The following is an 18,557-nucleotide window of genomic DNA, read 5'->3' as shown; positions in this document are numbered from 1 at the left end:
TTTTTAAAACATCTATAAATCGTCTTTCAGTCTATTGGCAAACAAATAGAATGTCAATAAAAATAAATGCGAATGGAAAATCCCCAAAAAAAACTACTTTTCGTAATTAATCAAAATTAACGCGCAATATTATTAATTTTCCATTATTAATGAACGAATTAAAACCTTGACTTGCCACTAATCCATCTTAAATTACATTAATGGCACGATTCCGTTAACATGAAAACATTTTCAGTCCTAAGACTTATTTAGGTAGCAAAGAGAAGTTCAAAAACGAATTTGCTTTTGAAAATTCGTCGCGGATTTTTCTCTCTCTTTTGCTTTGCGGTAGGAAAAATTTGCTTTAATGACTTTGTCAGCGAGTAACTTGTCACATAGGTAGAGCTAACTAATTACGGAAACGTTACTAGCAATTTACTCTTTTCGTTAAATTGATTTTTAACACTGAAAGGATTAGATGTCTGGGTACTTTTGAGGTTCATTTGTTATCCTACGTGGGAATTGTATTCACTAGGACATTAACGCCAATATAAAACACAGAGAAACAGGTCGATAGCTATTTCATTTAATGGAATATAGAATTTAAATAAATACTCTACCCGAACTACTTTACTTATATACTTTGAAAAGGAATAAAAGGCTGAAGTTTCGATTACCTAAATTTGCATTGTTGGGTTATCTTACAGGAAATAATACCTCTCATGTTATTCATAAAATGTATTTCATTTCCGCTACTTTTTGGTTGGTGTAAATGAAGAAATTGGGTATACGTAACGTAATTACATATATTTTTGAGTTAGGTATTTATTTTATAAAGTAATTTATCTCTTCGTTTTTTTTTTATTTTTTTTGTTTGTTCTGCACTTCCGCTATAAGGATAACCGAATTTTCAAAGGTTCTTTTTTGTCTCGCCAAGCTTAATAATCCAACATGAGCTTATTTCTTTGTGAATTTGTTTCATCAAAGCATCGAGATAGAAATTTTTGTATAAAAGAATTTTCTAAACTCAACATTTCAAGGCGCATAAACTTTTGTAATTTAGCCAGCAATTCGTCGCGATAATTATTTAAAGACTTCTTCTTTTTCTTTTTCTTCTTCTTCTTCTTTTTTTTTTTTTTTTCATCAAAAATAGTACCTGGCTGGAAGACTGGAAGATGAAGCTTTTTTGCTTCTGTGGTTCTTGAATAATGATTCAAAAATGCTGATCGTTTTGAAATTCTTCATTTTGATGCAATAATCAATACCTACCTACTTGAAAAATGTATAATTTTTTTTTCTTGTCGAATGATAATTTCCTGTTAGGAATAGTATAATATTTTATCGTAAAATATTCGACAGTTCAGTTACAAATGGGTACACTGTAGCTTTCGTGTTTTCGTGTTCGAAAGAAAACAAACGAAAGGAAAGGAAATTGACACGCCAGCTTTCTCGAAGCTCGAGTAAATTTTGAACATAATTAAAAAAAATATGCATAATGAAATTCCCCCTGTCGTAAAACGTTACAGGTAATATTGCAACTTGAAAAATAGTCGTAAAATTTTTGTAATGAACATTGCTAGTGTAATAAATCATGTAAAAATGACGAAAAAATTTGCGAAGCAAAAGCAAAATGAAAAATGACAATGTAGAGATAAACTACGCTCGGCAATCTTTACAGGGATTTAGTTATTTTTCTGTAAGTTAGATAAAGCAGAAAAAGGATTTTAATCTGTAATTTTTCGATTAAAACACGCGAAAAAATGAAATCCTGTCACCTGCTATATCCTTGAGATAGCCTATATTTAAAAGTAATTGTTCCAGCTAACTCCAGCGTGAGATGAATTTTGTTTGAGAAAAAAAAATGTAGCTGAAAAGGTAGGTCAACTAATACGATATGTCTAACCAAATAAAATTTTTATTCGATACGAAGGGTTTATCATCCGTTGTACGAATAAGGAAAAACATAAACATTTTTTCATGCGTTTTACTATATCGAATCGAACGATATTCATGAGATGTTCTATTACATTTATCTGGCAGGATACGTTAAGGCTACTTAGTCGAGAAAAGTAGCTTTTTAGTAAGTATTTTGTGGATGGGTTTTATGTTGAAAAAGTAACATTACAGTAGTAATGTTTCTATTTCTAGACCTATTGCTACCTATATTAATTGATTAACCCATGTAAAAACATTTGTATTAAAAATTTCAATTGTAATGTTGACAGGAAAAAGTAGGGCTACTCGATTAAAATTAAATGGCAGCATTGAAGTGAACGTATTTTGATAAAAATGAGATAAAGTTTGAATTACTCGTAGATTTATCCAAGTAGCAGTTTTAATTGCAATCTTAAAAACTAAACTTTGAAATTACATTTTCCATCAATTCTTATCACTATTGAAATTTTTCACATAAGTTAAAACTTGACGAATAAGTAGCTATGTACTTTTACGATTATAATTTCAAAATGAGAGAATTGTCAACTGAATTTTAATCGACATTCCTGAAGACTTGTAATTTGATTCTTTCGTCATGATTGTCAAGAAATGTTGAAGAAAGAGCTGCAAATTGGTCATTCTAGCGAACATTTTGTCGCAATTGAAACTTCGGGTGTAGGTACTAAGTACGTATCTGAAAAGTTTTATCAATTAAACAAAATACTTTGAAGATGAGCAAATAGTATGTACTAGATTGGATTTTCATTTGAGTTTTTAATTGTGTAGGGAAAAAAATGGAAGTTTGAAAGTCTGGAGATGAGAACCCCGCAACATTCAGAGAAAAAATTTAATTAAAACGTAGATCTTTGGCTTTGTTCTAAAAAATCAATAGTTACAAGTGAGTAGGGAATTTGTTTTTTATTCTTCCAGTCATAAAAGTTGAAAGAATCCATTGAGAATTTGAATTATTTTAGCACCTTTTAGATGTTTTTATCTTGAAAAATATTGCGATTTTTATGTACCTACCTACCTCTTCTGCCCTCTTGATCCCTGATATGCCCCAGCCTTGGAGGCTTCTTCACCCCTGTGACAGGGCCTTCAAGGTTTCATGTTCCTACCATGTCTCTCTTCTTTCTTCTTCCCAAAGCTTTTGTATTGTAGTTCTCATGTACTCCAAATGTGATGGTACAGCTACATCCAGAGGAATACTTGGTCAGCCAACACCGAACCTCTGACAAGTGGTCAGCACATGCTCTGCTGTTTCTTCTGGATACCCTCATCTGTAACTTGCCTCGTTTCTTTGGTGGATACTATGTAGAAAACCCCCAAAGTAGCCTTTATCACTGAGGGCCTGTGCGACCCAAAAGTCCAATTCGCTGTCAAGGTCCACACTCTTCATTGCTGAAATGGTGGGGAAAAGCTTCCTCGTCCATGGTCCGTGCTCTGACTGTATCCACATCTCATTCCATCTGTTTAAAGCTCTTTCCTGGATTAAAGCTACCACTTCGTGTAACTCTTCATCCCGGAGATACGGTGTTCTTTTATGGGCAAGCCAAGTCAGGGCTCGTGCTTCTATGGCTAATTCCAACAGCATTGAGTCTGCTATCACAGTTGAGGCTATGTAGCTGGTTCCTTTGTAAAGCCTTGCTATATTTCTGGTCAAAGTATAGTATATTTAGGTATACTTTTTATTTCAAAAGGAGTGTTCAAACTGATTTTTCATAGATTTTCCATCAATTTTGTGGTCAATAATAGTTTTTTTTTATGAGCATCACTGTTTTTTAATATTGTGGTGACTATTTATTAATTTTTCTGTGAAATATTGTCATAATTTCATTTTATTGTTAGGCTTTCAAAACCGGGGGGGGGGGGGACGACGGATTCCTGATATTTTGAATAACATTGAAATACATTTCAAGATATGTAAAAGTCTGAGTTCTAATAATTTGAAAAAAAATCAATAAATTGTGAAAATGGGGTCAGACTTTCAAAAATTATTTTCTACAATTTTGTCAGATTTTTGAAAACTGAAAAAAACGCTAATTTCTAGCATGAGTAAAATACAGTTGTGATTTTTTTAAGCAATTCTCTCTCTTTTTTTACAAAAAATGAAAGCATTAAAAAAATTTTGACTCGGTTTTTGAAAGGGACGTGGAGGGGCGAGGGAATGATATGAATTCTAAAATCTTATGTACCATCAAGGAGAAAAATATCTCAATAAAAAATCTTCTATTTAGAATTTTGAAAATCTATTTACAGTCAGACACCCTGAATACTTGGATTTGGGTGGAGAGGGGGAGGTGGAGTTAACGTAGTACAAAATTTAATTTTGGAAGTCCAAAAAAAGGACGAAAAAATACAAAAAAATTACGAATAAAGTTCTTTTTTATGCTCAAATTTAAAAAAAATGAGTTTGTGGTAGGTAGTTCGTATAAACTTGAGAAAACCCCTGTAGAGTCTCTATCAAAGACATATTATTACCCCATTTATAGTTAATTATCCTCAAACCAACTATAAAAACACGAAAGTGAGAGGCCTATTTTTTTTTTTAATTAAGAAAATTTTTTAAAAAACGACTTTTAGTAAAATGGCTCAACTTTGAGAATCTGTAGTTCCTAAACGTTAATATTTCATTAAAAATAAAATTTGAGGGCTATTCAATGCCTTTTTTGAAAAATTTCCGAACATTCTTCCTATGGATAATCATAGGGTCATGAAGCTTTGAGGTGTCAGTCGGATTTTTGGGATAGATCATCTTGTTCAACACTGAGCTTGAAAATGTAATTTTACCCGAAAATGACGTTTTTTGAAACACATGATTACCTAACGCTGAATTTTGATTTTTTTTCTTCAAGTAAATTGAATCAAATCAAATTAAAATGTATAAAATTACTTCTGAAACTATTCCCTTTTTTTTTATACGAGGACTTTCAATGTACAGAACAAGTAGTTGAGCCAAGTTTTACTGCATTATTGCAGGCGCTGCAGCTGCAATTTTGAGTTTAAAACATTTCAACTAATACGAACTATCATCTGCATGTGAGAAAGGCGACGCAACGTTAGAAATTTGAGTGAGATTCGTTTAATTCAATATGTACGTTTGGAAGACTTTGTATAGACTAACCTAAGTAAAAAGCCATTTATTTATCCTGAAGAATTTACTCGAGTTTATTTATCTTATTTTATGTCATTTAGAGTATCCCTTGAGTCAAGAATTTAAAAACGATACTTTTTGTAATTCTATCTCGTAATTTAAATCTAAAATTTAAAATTTTCCTCGCTGTTTCGAGGTCAGGACTTCAATTAGGTACCCAGTTTTTCTTCATACTATGCATATTTCGGGCAGAAAAAAATATTATACTTGGGTTACGTTTTTTCGGGTTAGCCTTAGCGTGATATCATCTGAGTGAATTTGATAACTTTCGTTTAATTTGAAATGCTAATCATGTGAAATTGTATCATATTATTATGAAATGTGTAATGTGTGTGTGCAAATGCGTGTCATCGGGTACTTTTCTAAACATTACAGGATCAATATAGATCTACTTATTTTTCTTGATTTCCTGACGAAAACTAAACGATTCAATTTTTTACGTAGCACGCGATACAATACGTCGTGTTTATCCTCATTCAGATATATTTCGGTAAATAAAATCGGTAGGTAAGAAAAGGTTAGTTGAAATAACGCTTTTAATCATACCTAATGCTTTTGTACCTACTCAATGAAAAGTTGTTGCTAACTTGATGCTGAACTTGGCAGTTTTGAAAAAGTTCCGTATCATTGTATCATAATAAATAATTTAAAATCAACTTAGGCATGTTCAATTTATGAGCATCAGTACCTTATCGGTGTTCTTTTATTCACTGCCGAATGATGAAACTAAGTTGGAATTAATTATAATATTTTTAAAATTTTTTTCCTTCGTAAACAACAACAAAACTTTTCCTTTTATGAAGATTTTCTTATTACACTTTCGTGTTTTATTGTATAAATCAACTAATTAATTGAATTTATTGAAAGAAAAAATCGTTCGGAGGCTATTTTTGTGGGTAAAAATTTCACGTTTAATTTGTTGTCACGGAGTAGTGTGTCTTTTACTCTTATAATACCGTGCACGTGTACGAAAAGTGATTATAGAAAAAGGTACCTAACGAATAAGTTTTTGGAGAAAACCTACTCGTATATGGTAGACTTGAAGGAGAAATTCGTTAATAAATGTGCTTTCTTTACCTTCCCCAGCCCCCACGTAATTGTAGTGTTATGGATATTGAGAAAAAATTGTATCCTCTTAATGTCTTTTTGCATGGCTCATCAAGTAATGAATGTACTGGTTGGTTTTCGTGTATAGTTTCGTGAGCTTTCGGTTGCTTTAATAGATTCATAAAAAATTACGTTTTTAATTAGTACTCAGTACTAATCTTTTGCTATTTTATTACTGACCTTTTTTCCGTACAAGGTTCTTTTATTTGCTATTTTCAGCGAAATTTTCCAACTCACATTTTTTTTACTACCATTATAAACGTAAAATAGGAGTGGTTTTGAAAACTTTCCTCTTTTTTTCAAAACGGTGATTAATGAGGGACATTTTCAAGTGAACCTGTATTATGCTATATGATGACTATAGCTTATTCTATAGTATCATGTATGGACATACTATTGAGAAAATTTTTACTCTCGAATGTTTATACTTATTCGAACTGAATTTTATCAATTTTTGTTGAAAAATTTTATAGAAGGTAATTTTTTTCGAACGAAGCTGTAACGAAATCTTTTTTCCATTGGTAGGTTCGTAAAAAAAATATTGTCAAGCTGAATTCGTTTTGATTATCTTTGAAAGATTTTTTAGAACTAGATATTATTTATCTGAGAATATGTATCACAGTTCGTGGAATCGTTGACGTTAGTAATAATTGAAAAACACTGGGTGTCCGGAAGTTACACAAATTATTATAAGTTAAGTAAATCATTGCAAATTTTATAATTACGTCATTCCATTTTGATAATATTTTTTTTCTGTTTGATTATCAGGAAGTTTTTTTTTCAAATTTCCGCCATCGTAGTAGGTACAGGCATTTTTGGTGGAATTTATTCTAAACCTGTGAAATTTTGTGTCCTCGCTGAGAGTAAAATATTGTCAAAAACAAAGGAACGATTCGTTTGTACTCAAATGAAATACCTTGAGTGAAGAATTTTCAAAATTAATAAGCATTCTTTTGGTATAAACGAATAAAAAAGAATGGTTTTTTGAGTTTTAACGTTTAAAATTTATTATCATTTTTCACTTCGATGGTTGTTATAGCTTTTCTAATGGAAAATTTCTTATTAAGCCATTGTATTATATATCTGAATGGCCACGTGAACGATGAATACACGTATTATAATATCAAGGGAAGCTCAAACCTTATTAAAATATTTTTACTAATTAAAAAAGGCTCATGGTAAATTACACTTCTGGTCGTAAATTTTTCGCTCAATTGAAGAAGGCATACTCGCGCGTAAATATTTGCTTATAGTATCAGGCTCGAATTATGTGGGCGAATTATTTTCAAGTATAACACTCGAAAGCTATTTTCTTTGTGGTTAAAAAGTTTACCGAAAGGATTTGTTAATCGTGCCTAAAACTGTATGTGTGAAAAATTCGTTATTCGAATATTTTAGCGGGCATTAGACGTTGAAAGGAATTTTGAATGGATTATTATCGAAAAACAATTTGTCATTTGTTTTTTCTTTGTGATGTAAGCCTATCGTTGATTTTTTTCTATACGAATGTGAAACAATCTGAAAAAAGAAAATAGAATGATGTGATGATTATGCAAATTTTTCGCTGTTCGCTGTTTTGTTGTAAGCCTAGCTTATTTGCATAAGGAGTTGATTTTAGGAAACTTCGTATCGAATATTGTTCTTGCTTCTAAAATTTTATTTCATCGCTTGTAATTATTTTTACTGTCGAATAAATCAGCCTGGATTAAGTTAAGTTACGAAAACCAGACGAAAATTTTAATTCGGGATGGTCCTTTGTATCCTTGAAACAAACTTCATAAGAAACAACTGTTCATTGCAGCGAATATTCGAATGCTGTTGAAAAAAAAAATTGTCGCTGTCTGGAAGCTGATATTTTTTTTGAAAGCATTTTAAAATTGTTTGGGTGACTGGAGAGTTGGAAAATGAACGTGAACGAGAACTATCGACAAATGAGATAGAATAACATTTTCAATAAGAACAGTAGGCCTAAAACAAATAAAAGAGCTGTAAAAACCACATCATGTTGAAACATTTTTAGAGCTGAATTTTATAAAATTTCGATCCGATCAACGAGATTTTTAAAATTTGATCCAAATTCAAGGCAGAAAACTGTTTGTATTATTTTATGGTAGGAAAGAATGTTTACGTGCTATGGATTTCTGAAAATAATGAAATTATAAAAAAAAGATTTGAAGAAGAAAAAAATGCGAAAAACTAGGTTACTTTTTTGGTAAGAAACCGTTCGAGCTTATCCGTCTCACATTTCAAAGACGAATGGAATTTTTATAGACTGAACGCTTTCTCTCCTCTCACTTGATAAAAATTTCAGTTACCCGAATTTATTTTTAAAATTTTTGAAAACCTCAAAACAACTCCTGAGTTCTGTAAATCAAATTTCATCAATTCTGGGCATTCTGGAATTTCCAGCATACTTTTCGACTTTTTTTTCAAATACATATATCTTTGAATTTTTTTTAGTGGGTGTGAAAATTAATTTGAGCATCTAAAAATCAACTTCTAACCTGTTCTTGATCTGTCTAACGAGTTCGTGTGAAATTATACGTTGATGGATGAAACTTGAAACTTCTAAAAATTCTCAAGAAATAAATTCTTGGATCTTATTGAAAATTATTTTTGAAGAATGTGGATTTGAACCAGCAGTACTTACCTGATGTTCACAAAAAATTGCCACCAGTTGTCTCGAGAGGTCAAAAAATGGTTGTAAAAACCAAATTTTTGATACCCAGTTGTTCAATTATTTCAGTTGTGAACAAAAAGTTTTCACAACAGAATTTGTTTACTTTTCTATGTATAATCCATTTCTTTGGTCATTTTTCAAAACACAATATTTTTTTTTCTCAAAATCTGTTTGTGACTCCTTTAATTTGCAAGGTAGGCAAAAAGTCATCGATAGCAAATTTTGTTTAGTTTTTTGATGCACTACTCAGCCCAGAGTCAATAATGAATTTCAACTTTTACTGTTGAGAAAAGTATTTTGCTCCTTCAATTTTGAAATTATACCCTTCAAATTTCAACTGTCTTTTGAAGTAGGTAAAACTATGTAAGTAGACATCCGGTTGTGCCTAAATCTGAAGTATAATATTCTTTTTACCAAGCACCCTATTATCTGCATAGTATCTTGTGCACATTGAAATACTATAAAATTCACAGTAAACGTAATAAATATTACTACAGTGCAGTAAAATGACTATTTTTGATTGTACTTGACGATCATTATCGTGTAATTTTAGAAATCTATTTCTGATCTTTATTTTCCATTTGGTAGGTAGGTAATGTGAAAACGTAGGCCTAGTTATGGGCTCATGTAAATATAACGTTTCTCATGTGACGATGACGTTTCCAGGATGAATTATATTTCATAATTTCCGACATTTTTTTTTATTCAGTGAAAAAAAATCAAAATATTGTGTGTAAAAATAGGTATATGCTTCAACGTGAGAAATACGTTGCATTTTTCGTGTGCGAATTTCACGCAGCTATGTTGACGTTTGCTTCATTCCCAATCTGTTTGACAAAAGCGAAAGTCGTAAAAGAGAATTTATGGTATTGTTATATGATCCCTAGTTGGTTTTTTGCTGAAAAAGTGACAAATTTTTTCGAAACCAATTTCAACGTTTAAGATTTTGTTACAGTTTGCTTTCTGTGTAAGTAGGTATAGCAAAAGCCAAAGAAATTAATAAAACAGTTACCAGTATCATCTATATAGTTGACAAGGTTAAATCAGGCGACAAAATTATATGAATATTTAACGAGTTAAAGGACGAGATTTTGAGCGGGAAAATGGTATTTTTTAAATACATTGTACCCACCTTCGAATTAATAGGTTTGCAATTTTTCTCTCCTCGATGTTCATAAATTTCGCATCTAAAATTTATTTTATCCATTTTTTTGGCATTTATATTTTTACGGTATTTTCGTTTTTTTAAGTATGATATTATTTTTTATAGATATTTTTTACGATGGCTTTCGAAGTAATGGAGCAGATTTTGGACCCGAAGAGAGCAATCTTGAACGATATTTGAAACAATGGGAAGCGAAATAAATTACCGACGAATTTTTCAAACACTCGTCGACATCATTGAAAAGGTACGCGAAATGGAAAGGACATTAACCGGGGACCCGAACAGGTACGTGGAATATTACGCTACACTTTTATATGAAAATTATGGCAACATGTGGAAAGTAGTTTTTCAAAAGGGTTGAATATACTTACGAATTCGAGCTATCTTTATTTTAATCAAAATTTCACGGTTTTAATTAAAAGTAATGAAGTGAGATAATTGCTTGCGAATTATGCGAAAATTGTCAAAATTTCAAGTTGGTAAATATTGACCAAAATTTTAAATGATGCACTTAAAATAGGTTCACAATTTTTTTTTTTTTTTTTTTTTATTCAAAAAATTAATATATGAAATAAATGTTGAAAATAACTTACGTAGAATCGGCCTCTCAAAGGGAAAAATTCACGAACGAAACATATCGAAATAGCAAATAAAAAAGAACGATTACATCGGCGAAAAAAATTACGAATTCGCGAACACTATTCAACAATTACGACTATCAGCGACTGAAAAAGCCGCAAGTTGTCTAGTAAACAAAGTCTAGAATAATCAACACAGAAGCGAATACTCGTGGAATGATAAGGAATACGCTTGCGTATAAAAAATCATACGCTGTCGCCTTTTATTAGTGCATAAATAACGTAATAAAATTTTCAATCAGCTCTAAGATTAGAAAGTGTTTCGAAATAGGACTATGAGGATTCTTACGTATGTTTTTACGATGTGTATAAAAACAAATTATTCTACAAAATGCAACAAAGCGCGGGGGTGAATATCTCGATGTTTGAAATTTGCGCAAACGTTGATGCATTTTTCTCGCACGAGTAATGTTTTCTTTAAATTCGTATTTTCTTATATTTTACCGAGAGTTGCTTTCATGAAGGAGGTGAACGATAAATTTCCAGTATGAAGTAATCGAAAATAAATACGCCTTATCCTTTGGCTATTTAGTGAGTACATTTCGAAAGTAGGTACGTGAAATAAATGCGTGTTTTGTGGGAGGCTAATTGTACTTTTGGATTAAATGTGATTTTGGGTCCAATCTGTGATAATAGGGTTTTAATATTTTTCAACTTCTTACGCCAATTTTCATGCAGCTTTTTTTTTACAAGATGTTGGGTTGTGGGAACTCGAATTTTCACTGTTGGAAAAAATGGGCTGATTATTTTTAGACGTATCTACTTCGAGTGGGTAGGTGGGTAGATTAGTAACTCAAATACTGATTCACTTTAATCAATGTGTGTTGGATAATATTTTACTTTTTTCAAAATGAGATTTTTTCTGATATTTTTCATAAGCAATAAGCATACCCAATGCCTACCTGTATTTGATGTGGGTTGGAATGTCAAGTTAATCAGAGTTTGTATCAAAATAAATAATATCTACTTACTGAAAACAGGAAAAATATACAATTTAATCAAAATATTTTCAGTCAGGCAACCATCATTGTGTTTTGTTTTTTATTCACTTGTACCTATTTCATACTTATTAATCTTTCATTTGGGTAGGTATCCATGTTTTTATGACTCTCGTGTTTATTTTGTTAAAAGTCGAATTAAATTAGATAGGTATTTATAGTGTGTTAGCATACCTACCTAGTTATTTGATATCAATACCTCACTGGTAGCACTTGAAGATTTTGTTTCTCCTGACATTTTTTACAAAGTACCCAAAAAAATTACTCAAAATTCGAAAAAATTAAACTTTCAATTCCAAACATCAAAAAAGTTTAAATTTATTCAGTTGTTTTATTTTGACCTCTTTATGATGTATTTCATGAAAAAGTTGATAAAAATTACACTCATGGCAAAAAAATTCAAATTCGTTTATTTTTTGAATTTTGATTTGTTTGTAATGAGTTAATTTCAAACTTTTTCAACAGATACGTAAAAATAGGGGCCAATTGGGTCAACTTCACCAATCAAAACTTTTTTTCGTGTTTTAAATAAAAAAATCGCATTTTTTCGCAAACTTTTAATTTTTTTAAATCGACTGTACAAAATAACGCCACCCCAATTTTTTAATATGTTGTTCAGCATAAAAAGTTCTCCATAATATATTTTTTTCAGAATTTTTGAGAGTCGGAACAATATGAAAACTACGTTTTGAAACTTTTCGAGCTAATTTTTGGCACGAAAAAAACTGGCAACACTGATTTTTATGATATCACCAAAAAGCCTTTCAAAACCCCTAACTATTGAAAAAAGTTCCATTTTGGTAGGTATCGCGATTATCGAGCAATCCACTGCTGAAATGGATGGTATTTCAAGTTCATTGAAAACTTTGACACCCCCTAGCAGTCTTTAAAAAAGGGTTAGAGGGCTGCTATTTGTGCCATTGGTCATCCCTTTGGAAGGTCTTTCCACTGGAAAAATTTCAAAAAAAAATCGCCGACTACCTCCCCTTACCATTTCTTGGTCGAATTGTCGTAGAATGGCCTTTCTAAAATAACTTTTGGTTGCTTTTTTCAAACGAAAAATTTCAGAAATGTAAAAATCATCATTGGAACCTACAAAAAACTCTCGTTCAATGAAATGTTCAAACTTTTAAATGACACTTTGAAATATTAAATACTTCAAAAGTTCTATAGATTCTTAAATTTTTCGAACATGATTTAGGAAAATTTTTGGACTTTTCAATCTAAGATTTTAAAGTAATGAGATTTTTTTTTGTGCTACTCGATAATATCCTCTGCACGTGGTCAACTTGGGTGTGGTAATTAGAGTGCGTTGCATCAAAACCACAAAGTTAGTGTATGGGTTTCAGTCTTGAAATACATTTTATTTAAGGAAGGTAAAAGGCGCGTTTTAATTTGGAGCTCGCTAATTAGCATTTGTATCACAATTACGTTAATGAATATTTTTCTGCGACAAATTATTAAATTGTACGTTATTACTTTTTTAATTTTCTGGATCTCTGGATCGTTCAGTTGTGCTAACTTAATGTGTTGTATGAAGGGGTTCTCAAAATTTGTTGAGTATTTTAGGTGGACTGGGCTTTATGTTAAAAGTAGGTATGAATTTAAATTAATGAGGAAACACTAAACAGTCAGAAGTGATGTCTGCAGATCAAAATTAAGCTCACTTCATCGCTTGTTCGCGAAAATTGATTTTTTTGTCATACCTATTTGATTACTTTAGCTTGGAATTTTTCAAAAATTTGTATTTTCAGTGTGGATTTCAATGTACGAGTAAGTTTTTGAAGACGAACGAAAAAGTTTGTGTTGTTAAAAACGGTTTACCTTCAAAATCGAAGGAACTGTTTAGACTTATGGATGTTCAAATTTACCATTATCAACAACAACGATACTTATTTCAAATTTTTTATTTTCAATTTTCAGTTTGTTTTTTTTTTTTAAATTTTTTAACCTTTTACTTTGCATATAGTTAGAACCTAACTGAAAGTAATCTGCAAAAAAATCAAAAGCTACCTGTGAGTAGTCTGATCCATATGGTCGGTGTGCAATCGTAACCGTTTCTCGTTTCTTTATGATAAATATTCCTAAACTATTTCGCTTTCTGCCAGGAATTACCAACCCATTTTATAGATTTTATAAAACACATAAAATTTTACCGAAGAAGTTGTGTTCATGTCTTTTTCAAGGTTAAAATTTAAAGGAACTATAAGGCTTGAAAAAATTTTACAACCTATTTTAATTTCAAATAAGATGTAACATCGCTTACATGTTTTAGTATCTGTATGCGGTTTAGTGGCCATGCTATTAGAAAAGAATAACGCGTTCGATAGTGAATAACAACGCCCCTTCAAATCTCATGTTGGCGATCCTATTAACACTCGTGTTAGTTGAATTGTTGCATCGTCTGTGAAGACATCGCAGTTCGATGTTTCTCTTCCATATCTTTCATAAGTTCCCGACACTAGAAAAATTTCAACATCGAAAGTTTATTTTTATTTTATTTATAAAAGGATTATTCGACTGGGTAGGTTTATTGCTCCAGACAAATTTCTTTTCAGTTCTCTATATGGTCAATTTAGCGATTTAATACGTACGTATGTTCATTCGTATTATGAAAAAATATTCGTAACTTTTTCTTGTGGAAGTTAATTAAGAGAGAATTTCAGCAAATATTTTTTCCCTCCGAGTGAGCATAGGCCTGTTATACCGAATGACGTAAACTCGGCTTTATAGAAGTCTTATCCTTATGTTGTCATAGAAATATCGAAACTGAGATATCAGCCTCGTTATTCATTTTATATTCAAAATAAGACATCCTAAAAAATGACAACTTGTCTTAGGCGAATTTCAAATTGAAACGCGATAGGTGTATAATTGAATACGTTTGAAGGCATAATCGTGCTTGAAATTAAATTAGGTACCTAATCGAATAGAATTATCGTAAAAATGGGATTATATTTAGTAACGCGGTTCGAGACATGTTTACAATAATTTCAACTTAGCTGAACAAGGATATTTTGCGGTGTTAGGTATAGTGGTAGGAAATAAAAATACAGTAAACGACCGAATAATTGATACTTTTTCAATTAAAATACGAATATTCAGCTGAATAGATTTTTTAGGGAAGGGGGGGTGGGTATTTTGTGTATTTTTTTAATTGCTCGAAAGTGATAAGTATCGCAATAGAAGACACGAGAAAAAATTGGAATTGAGTCGGTTTTTTTTCAATAATTTTAGTAAGTTACCTATATCTGGCAAAGGTAGATTTTTGGACAATTACAAAAGGTAGAATATCAGGATTCAGTGAGTGGAGAATTTAAAAAATATTTGCTCAAATTAGAACGAATTGGAATGTTAGTACAAAAACTTTGCAGTACCTAGATGATTCCAAAAAAAAAAAAAAAAAAAAAAAAAAAAATGGGTAGGTACCTACAAATACGAGATATAAAAATAACAAAAAAATTGAGCATACTTGACATGTACATAATATGTATTCTTGTAATCTGTCTTGTAGGTCACTAAAATTGCTTATTACCTACGTATTTTATGTAGTTCAAAATTTTTTTTAAAAAGCAATGACCAGTTCTACTTTGTACGTATGGTGATGAGTATAAATTTGTCACGGTTGGTCATACGAGTATTATCATTGTAGTGAATACAATGATTTTTTTTTTTTCTTATCACAATTTATTACGCTGCTACAGAAGATTATTTATGAGCCGAAACAGTCAAAAAAACGTTAAAAAAATTATCTACGAGTATTCCGTTACCTACTAGAGAAATGCATTTACAAAATATGTGGATTCATCCTTGAATAGCTTTCATTTGTAAATTGATCAACTAGGAAACTCCTTTCTTAAACTTTCTATGACCTTCGAATTGGGTAATGGATAATTATCATGTTTGAAATTTTGAGTCTTCTGTTTCGTGATATGAAGACATCCTTTCTCAAAATATCTGTATCTCCTGAAAACGACCCAATATCCAAGTTTTTTGATCCGAGATTTTACAAAAAATTTTGAATTTATTGTCTCTTTGCTCAAAAATTGATTGAAATCTAAGAAACATTCGTTCAAGTGGCGAAAAAAAAGTTGACGAACCAAATTGGAAAAATACCATTGAAAATTGTTTACTTATACATCAAAAGGCTTCCACTACAACCGAATTTTTGGCTCTCGAAATTGATAAAAAAGTCTTCCTGTTCCAGAAAAATTGAAAATTGTTAGAAAAAGTTGAATTTTTGGTAAGATATTCGAGGTTTTAGATTGTTTTAAAAATGTTGATATTTAAGAATTCGAATCGCGAAAAGAACTTCGACTGCTGAAATTTTTTTTGCGAGTTCATAACTTGTATTTTCTGTCTTAGAAGGGAACTTCTCGAGGTGTCAGACTCAGATTTGAACAGGACCGAGATTTTTGGAAAGAGGATGGTCTGAAACCCCCATAACCAAACATTGAATAAGTTTTTCGATTTTCGGCGAATTTTAATAGGAAATCCAAAAGTACCTAACCATTATTGTCAACGATTCAAGTATTTTTTTACTTTTTAAAAAATATGTACATTATTCCTTTATTCAGTAAAAGTGATAAAAATTGGTCCCGAAACTACTATCAACTTCGCCGAACCAAATTTCACCAATTCCACTCATTCTGGAACTTCAAGCACGATTTTAGACTTTTCCAGGGTTATTGTATATTTCTCTAGAGAATACTGAAACGAATTTGGGCAGCTAAAAATCGAGCTGCGGCTCATTCTCGACCTGTTCAGCCACTTTCTCCGGATTTGAGTCGATTTTCAGGCACACTTGGAGTGATTTTTTTGACCAGCATAATGTAGGGATCCATAAAAAAATTCAACTTTTTTGAAAAGACGTACTTGCAGAGGCGTGGCTTGAATGTGGACGAATTCGTTGATTAAATGGAGCTGAGGCTCCAGAAGGACGAGAGAAATGGGGAAATTAGGCTCGGGGTGTTTATAAAAGGTTTTCTGGACCAAATTTCATCATTTCTGTACTAAATAAACACAGCTGCATTTTTTTTTATGACTGAAAATAGTTAATTTTGAATTTTCAAAACCTTCAAAATTTGAAAAATCAATTTGGGGAAGCTGGAAAATTTTAGTTGTGGAAGTTTCAAACCATGCTATAGGTATAAAAGTACAGGTATGGGTAAAATTTCAGCTGCACATTGAAAATTGAAACACACAGCATACCTACGTAGAATTCAGTTCTCTCAACTTTGTATTTCTCAATTCTCATCCTTTCAGACTGAAAAAAAAATTAATTTCAACGCGAAAATTAATCCTAAAACACGAATAATGATAACGATTATAATGAACATCCTACTCCTACGAAAAAGGGAAATAGCGTCATTTCACTTATCGCAGTAATATGCTAGATACAGATACTACTTTCTTTCACGAGGTCACGTTATTCGCGTACATTACACGAAAGGTAGGTAAATATATAACTAAAAAGCATATTTTGTAACATTAGCTGAAGATTATAACGGTAGAGTTGAGAATTTAACTCGGCCATTAAAACAATTATTGTGCGATTATTGACCAAATTGCATTAATAAAGGTGAGTTATTATACTTACTAAAGCTTAGGCGATGGATGAACATGAATTTAAACGAGCGTTTCTATGTTGTGTCAAATGTTTTTCGGCGTTGATTTACCGCATTTTGCGAATCGAAGTAAAATAATTTACCGTTTAAGCCATCCTCATATATCACACGTTGACTGGATGCGATTAAAATTTAATGAAATTTCAAGTGAGGATTATGGTACGTATATGTTGGTGGTGGTTAAATAAAGGAATTTTTCTGCGGTTAATTACGCATTTTTTTAATTTTTCACTCTTAAAACTAATTATTTTAGTGACATAATATCCGTATCGTTATTCGGGTGGTAATTTCGTAGAAGAAAGGAGTGAAAAATTACGCTGGCTGGTTGAAATAACGCATATTCGCTTTAATATCTTGCATGTTGTATGAAGAACGTGCCTTAAAATGCTATAAAAGTTGTACCCTTAGTACAAACAAGTTTACCCGTTTGCATTATGTAGATTGAGAAGAGAAGCAAAAAATTTTTATTTTGTGAACATTTTTTAGTAGATATATACCTGCTTTGCGAGTACATAGTCCATAGACCTACCGTCTGGCACACGATTATTCTGATCTTGCATAAAAGTATAACCATTGCGATGAGAATATATAAACTGCGTAAAAATATGGAAGCTGGTGATGAATTATTTGATAATTTTGTCTGAAACAATATTTTTCTTTATCGTAACTGTTTTTAAATTTTAAATATACGATATGACCTCCAACTCTGAAAGTAACTTTTACAAGGCTCTCAATTTTTCGTTTTTTTTTTTTTTTTTTTTTTTTTATCTAGAAACAAATTGGAAAATTTTGGATTTTGAAATAGTCGCTGTTTATACCTACCTATCATAATATTGTGGCATTTTTTGAAAGGGGAGGGAGAGAGTTGCAAAAATTCTAAATTTATAGCCTACTAATGGTACAAAAACGTAGAATAAGTCTGAGACTGGCGATTTCTAATGCGTTTTTTTGACATCTTTTCACCTCTTTTTTTTCCTTCTCCTTTCTCACATTCATTCAAAAAATAACTGACGATCCACCCTAACTGAGAACTTTCGAGTATAAGTATTCGAAAGATATAAAACTGTTTCACTTATTTGCTTTACTCATAGTTCTCAAAAATATCGAGTACCTCTACTATGAACAAATGAACTTTTTGTACCAAAAAATAAGTTAGTTATAGTGTTGAATAGATGTAAACTTCACTCGTATCCGGTGTTATTTTTTTCGACGCGTCAGTTTAAGTATTTACATTAGAGACGAGTGCTGGATACGTTTTAGGAAACCCTGTACTA

The 18,557-nt window shown here is 31.3% G+C and overlaps 2 protein-coding genes across 3 annotated transcripts in view; one reads left to right on the top strand and one right to left on the bottom strand.

The window, feature by feature from the left end:
• LOC135840478 (calcitonin gene-related peptide type 1 receptor-like) overlaps window positions 1-11,294 on the bottom strand; it is a 94,206-nt gene extending 82,912 nt beyond the window's left edge. The window contains exon 1 of one of the 2 annotated variants that reach the window (XM_065357056.1): window positions 10,614-11,294. The gene's annotated coding sequence lies outside the window, so the exon portion shown is untranslated. The remainder of the gene's footprint in view (window positions 1-10,613) is intronic. The other variant, XM_065357055.1, reaches the window with a different exon arrangement.
• LOC135840474 (suppressor of lurcher protein 1-like) overlaps window positions 1-18,557 on the top strand; it is a 275,632-nt gene that overhangs the window by 81,525 nt on the left and 175,550 nt on the right. Inside the window, exon 4 of the mRNA XM_065357040.1 lies at window positions 10,126-10,305. The gene's annotated coding sequence lies outside the window, so the exon portion shown is untranslated. The remainder of the gene's footprint in view (window positions 1-10,125; window positions 10,306-18,557) is intronic.

The sequence above is a fragment of the Planococcus citri genome, chromosome 3 (assembly GCF_950023065.1).
Source record: "Planococcus citri chromosome 3, ihPlaCitr1.1, whole genome shotgun sequence".
NCBI classification, from domain to species: Eukaryota; Metazoa; Arthropoda; class Insecta; order Hemiptera; family Pseudococcidae; genus Planococcus; species Planococcus citri.
The sequence above is the reverse complement of the archived record's forward strand: the minus strand, read 5'-3'. Positions and strand labels throughout refer to the sequence as shown.